We start from the raw sequence: 5,507 nt of genomic DNA, 5'->3' as shown, positions 1-5,507 counted from the left end.
TTCTTTTGGCAACCACAGCTTCTGCTGCCAATGATAAGTGAGAAGAGGCTTCTTCTAAAGCTATGAGGTGAGGGTTTCACTGTCCCACTAGTGTCATGCCACTATCGTGTCATCAGCAACACCCCCATCACCTTTGCCCAGCACAACCCGAAATTGGTGAGCTGAGCAGTCTCCAAGCCAGAAATCGCAGAAGCTTTCTGAGCCGTGGAGCCACATTCGACATACAGATTTGGCAATGAAACCCGTGTTTTCGTGCACTCACAGAGTCCATCCTGACTGAATCCTCAACGCATCTCTCTGGGCAGGAGAGGTGCTGGCCGGGAGCTGGTTGAGCAAATAATGTTATCATGAGATTAATATTTAATGGTTTTCTTGTCCTACGCCAAGCACCCTGTGAAGAGTGGTCATGAAGTCGCCCACTGCACGTATCCCCAAAATACACACGCTTCCTATAGCTCATCAGCGAGGGCACTAAGGAGCTGCAGAAGGGGCACAGAATGAGACAGGGGCAGGAAGTGCATGGGAAACGCTATCCCTCAGGTCCACCCCATGGACACAGCTGACATTGTACTTGATTGTCTATAAACGGGTGCGCGTGTTGAACCCTGGCAGAGGAAGAGGAATGTGTCCTGTGATAACCGCCCCCCCCAGTTCCACTCTAACTTCCAGAGGCCTGACAACTAAGTGCCAGCTGGAGTGAGGTTGGTACATTCATATCCTGGAGGAGATAAAGGCCCCATTTGGCTCTTGGAGACCGCAGCCACTTCCTGGCCACTACCGGCCAGTGCCATTCTCCTGCGAGGTTGGATCTTGGGAGACTCCTGCTCAAACTCTAACTTGACCTGGCCAGGGGGATTTTAAAGGAGGACCAAGTTGAGTGGCTTCGAGGTCACCCCACGCCACTGCAGGACAGGTCAGCTGCTGCTCCCCTCCGCGCTGTGCCGGAGGCTCAGACATAGGCGGATCCTCGTGAAGTCACCTTGAGGCCAAGGCCAGGGCAGCAGGTGCAGACAGCCTCCCTGGGATTGCATGCTGAAGCTGCATTTTGCCAACATTCTGCCGGGCTGAAGCTGCAGACACGCTGGCGATGCTCAGGCAAGCTTGTCACCTGCTCCCGGCTGCCAGGCAGAGCTGGCGGGTGTCCCCGCTCTTGCATGGATGCTCTTTCAGCTGTGACTCCCAGGTCTCCTAGTGCACGCCTCGGAGGGGGATGGGTGGGGGCGGGTAGAATGCTCAGGCACCGGCTGAGTACGCATTTCTGAGGATGGGGGATTGCCTTCCTGCCCCCCACGCCCTCAGCCTGTGTAGACGTGCCCAGGGGGCCTGCCCCCTCCCCTGCTGACACGGCTGACCCGTCCTGGGCCTGGCAAGGGTGCAGTAAGGATTAGAGCTAGGGTCTTTCTGCCCGGCCTTCTTAACAGACCTTCATTAGACCCTCACTTACCTAAAGTTCAAGTAAAACTGAGACGCTTGACCCTCATAGGAGCATGAGCCGTCACAGAGATCTACATCCCCAGTGCCCTGACAGGAACCAGCCCTGGTCAGGTAGACGATGAAAGGGAACAGAATACCTCACCCAAAAATGCCACTTTGGCAGGTGGACTATTTGAGCTGAAGGCAATCAAGACCCAAAATGTTCAGGAAAAGATTTTTACCTCTCCTTTAACTGCCTAGAAGAATTTAGATTGGGGACTTGGCCCAGAAAGAGAATCATTACCAGATAGATATATATATATAGATATATAGATATATTTTTTTTTTTAATTTTTTTTATCTGAGAGACTCACCTGCATGGTAGGGCCAACATCTGATTACCAGACTTTTGCCTTCTCATCGTCCTGTGAGTTGCCCTCCTGCCCTTTGGAGCCCCAGGCCCCTATCCCTTTCCTCAGCTCAGGACAACAAGTGAGCCTCAATTGCCTCCCATAAGGATGTAATTAAATTTCTTTTTCTCCCGTTAACCTGCCTTATGTAAATTTCGTCATTAGACCAGCCGAAGAACCCAGAAAGGAAGAAAGGAAAACGTTGCACCTCGACAACAAGGAAATGAAGTCCTAGCACAGGGGTGCCCTCGTGGTCATGCGGCAGCGGGGACCCAGCACAGGGGCTGCTCCACAGTCGGGCCCACAGCGCCCCCATCAGACGCAGTCTTGAAACCTTTCTGGCTCCAGCCTTGGTCCTCTCTGAGTCCCGGGGTCTCCTCCAACTTCTTTCCCCTTCACGGTCTTCCTCACATTGAAGATCTTTCTCCCTCTACTGGGATCCCCAGGAGCCCATACACTCTCCCCAGGTCCCACTTTCCTTGGAGCTCCGAAAACAACTGTTTCATGGGTGAAGAGAAAGGAAGGAAAGATGTAAAGGAAGACCAGTGGGGAAGGAAAAAAGACTTAGGGACAGGGGAAGAGAGAGGAGGGGAAGGAGGAGTGGGTAGAAAGAGAAGGGAAGGAGGGGGAGGGGAAGGGGGAGGAGGATGGGGAGCGGGATGGGGAGGGGGACGAGAGAAGAGTTGAGGGGTAGGGTAGAGTGGGGAGAGAAGGATGGGGAGGGGAAGGAGGGAGGGCTTGAGGGAAGGAAGAAGGAAAGATAGCCTGAAAGATCGGGAGACTAGAGGAGAAAGGAGGTACCCGAAACCAGACCAAAATCACTCCTTTTTCTCCAAATCAACACTTTTCTGTCACTCTTCCTACCAAGTTCTGCTTGAGGGACCATGAGGAAGCAAATTGTTCCAGAAATCCCAGTTTCACTCTACATCTTCATTGAAAACCAGAGAAATCAGAAAAAGCCTATTTGTTTCATGATATTGTCGAGGGCATGGACACAGAGGAGGGAAAAATAATCTTGGCTTCCTGCCTTTTTTTTTTTTTTTTTAAGGTCTTTGTAGTTTCCTGTTAATTTAATCCCTGAACCTTCGCCATGTAAATAGCGCAGGTAAAGATAAACTTCACTGGCCCTGGACTCTGACCTTTGTTTAACACCCACCCCTTCTCTGATTCATTCTCCATCCCACCTCTGGAAGGCTTGGAATTGTTACCTGGAAGTTTAAAGCCGAAGAATAAATAGAATAAATGGCTCGCGGCAGAGCATGTTGGTTTTAGACAAGCCTGGCAAGACAGTCCAAAAATAAGAGCAATGCTCTAGTCAGCTGCTGTGTCTTCCTCTCTTCCTCAAAGAAGTGACCTCGCTGGGGTCCATTACCTGTCTATTCGCTAGGTAGGACTCCCACAGGCTGTCGCCTCTGCATTTCTAAGCACCCAGGCTGTGCTTTGCTGGCCCTGCACTGTACCATTTACTCAGACAAGAGTGATTTAAGCAAATGATTTAATCCCTCTTACTCAGTATTGTTGAGCACCCCTGTATTTATTTCTTTTCTTGTTGGAGTGCTTCCTCTAACAGTGTTTTCAAAGGGTGGCTATTTGCGAGAAAACTTCCGACCCTTTAAATACCTGATAACTTAGCTAGAAATCAAAAATCTAGGTTCGAAGTTCTTTCTCTTTGATACTTTAAAAGTATTATTCAACTATCATCTTAAATGCAGTGGTGCTGTGAAGAAATCTGAAGTCAATCTGATGTTTGTTCCTTCCTCAGCCCTCTGCTATCCAGGTGCCTGGAATACAGATGTGATGGCTGGCGCGGATGCTGCTAGCTTGGATTATGAAGATGAGATGGGCGAATAGTGATCTGGATTGAAACCTGAGTCCTCAAGAACTAGTGATACAAAGCCACTATGTCGGCCATGAGCGGTCCACCCCCACACTTCTACAAAAGGGAAAAAATAAACTTTCATTGTGTTTGGAGTCTGTATTATCAGTAGCTGTTATTTGGAGTCTGTGTTATTAGTAGCTGAAATGAATCGTAATTCATGTCTTAATTAAATCTGATTAGTTTTCCCAGTGATTGATACTCACCTGGATATCAGCTACCCTGGAAGAGGCTAAAGCCTAAATTCTACCTTGTATCCCTCCTGGGGAGCTCAAAGAAGGGAGGGTGGCGGTGAGGACAAGGGAATTGCCTCTGGCATTACAGTGTAGACTGGGCTACCTCTAGGTCCCTCAGACCCCCCTCTGACCCTTACCAGGCACCTTGCTCAAGGGACTTCTAGGCACTCTCCCTTGGCCGCTACTCTTTTCATGAGCTAGGTCATGTGAGTGGAATGCCCTGACCCAGGCAGGGGGAAGAAGGGCCTGGACTTCGAGGGGCTGCCAGGTCCGGTTGTGCTATGCTTCCGACTCCAGCCTGATGTTACCGTTCCTGGCTAGCACAACTATTTTCTGCCTCAGAGCGCCAGGGCAGTGATGGCGATAACTGTGGGGCTGGAGCTGGGCAACGATCCATCCAAGCCGATGCGGGCAGAGAAAAGTACATGTTGTGAGACATTCACTCATCCTACCCCCTTCTAGGGCCCCCAGTCCTTACCTGCAAGGGATTGCTGTTTCCTTCCCACCCTCCATGACCCAACCACCTGGTGCCTCCAAGGAGGTAGGATTGGGGGGGGGGGGAGGGGCGGGGAGAAGTTCTCATGGTTTGTGCGTTGCTTTCTTAATCCTCATCAACCCCCCTCTTGTCTCTGTGGCATCTTCAGGATTGTATTCACAGCAAGAGGCCAGCATCTCAAGTACGTGACCCTTTTGTCAGCTCTGCATTACTTTTCTCATAGCACCGATCACCATCTGAAGCTATTATTTATGTGTGTATTGTTTTCTCTCTCTCTCTCTCTCTCTCTCTCTCTCTACAAGTCCCCACTAGAACAGCCTATCCAGTAGGGTAAGCTGTCTCCCCAGCACCGGGCACAATACACGGCAGAGATGCTCAGTACATACAAGTTGAGGGACTGAATCACTGAGCTGGTGCTGGAACCCAACCCTGATTCTGGCCCGGGGCTTCCAAATCTTTGGCTTTTCCCACCCAAACCCCTGGATCTGTGCCCTGAACAAAGACCGTACACAATGAGAAGAGCTTTCTATGAACTAGGCTCACAACAAAGATATGGGGTCCTTACTCCAAGCACTGGCTAAAACAACTGCTGAATAATTTCGACTTAGGACAGGGCTGCTTGCACATCTTCAAATTCCCACTGCTTGCACACAGTAGGTGCTCAAAAAAGGTGTGTTTTATTGAATGGACATACAATTTCTCCGGGAGGAGATATTTCAGTATAATTATGGGGGGGGGCAGGAAATAGGGTAACTGAAGAGCACATTGGGGGTTATATGGTGAAGGAGAGAGCTGGGCATGAATATGCTATTGACCGAAAGGGAGTCATCGGAAGTAAAGCACTGTCCACTACCACAGCCATTAACCTCGTGCAGCTATTTACATTTCATTAAAATGAGATAAAATGTAAAATTCAGCTTCTCAGTTGCTAATAACAGCCACATGTGGCTTGTGACTACTGCATTGGACAGTACGGATCATATAAAATATTGTCATCATCAAAGAATGTTCCATTGGACGAAGCTGACCTAGACACTTAGAATGAAAGTAAATGCACCCCTGCTTCTAACTTGGCC

The 5,507-nt window shown here is 49.6% G+C and overlaps 1 long non-coding RNA gene across 4 annotated transcripts; it reads left to right on the top strand.

Annotated features, from left to right (window-relative positions):
• Window positions 1-707: 707 nt before the first annotated feature.
• On the top strand, window positions 708-3,807 carry LOC131496295 (uncharacterized). 4 transcript variants are annotated; one of them, XR_009254422.1, is made up of 4 exons: window positions 708-1,183; window positions 1,989-2,176; window positions 2,872-2,928; window positions 3,586-3,807. It is a non-coding gene; the product is annotated as an uncharacterized LOC131496295 (long non-coding RNA). The 4 variants fall into 4 exon arrangements; XR_009254421.1 differs by lacking the exon at window positions 1,989-2,176 and adding an exon at window positions 1,799-1,905; XR_009254419.1 differs by lacking the exon at window positions 1,989-2,176 and adding an exon at window positions 1,799-1,933.
• The last annotated feature ends 1,700 nt before the right edge of the window (window positions 3,808-5,507 follow it).

This window comes from Neofelis nebulosa, chromosome 2, assembly GCF_028018385.1.
Source record: "Neofelis nebulosa isolate mNeoNeb1 chromosome 2, mNeoNeb1.pri, whole genome shotgun sequence".
NCBI classification, from domain to species: Eukaryota; Metazoa; Chordata; class Mammalia; order Carnivora; family Felidae; genus Neofelis; species Neofelis nebulosa.
This window is presented reverse-complemented; position numbering and strand designations above follow the sequence as displayed.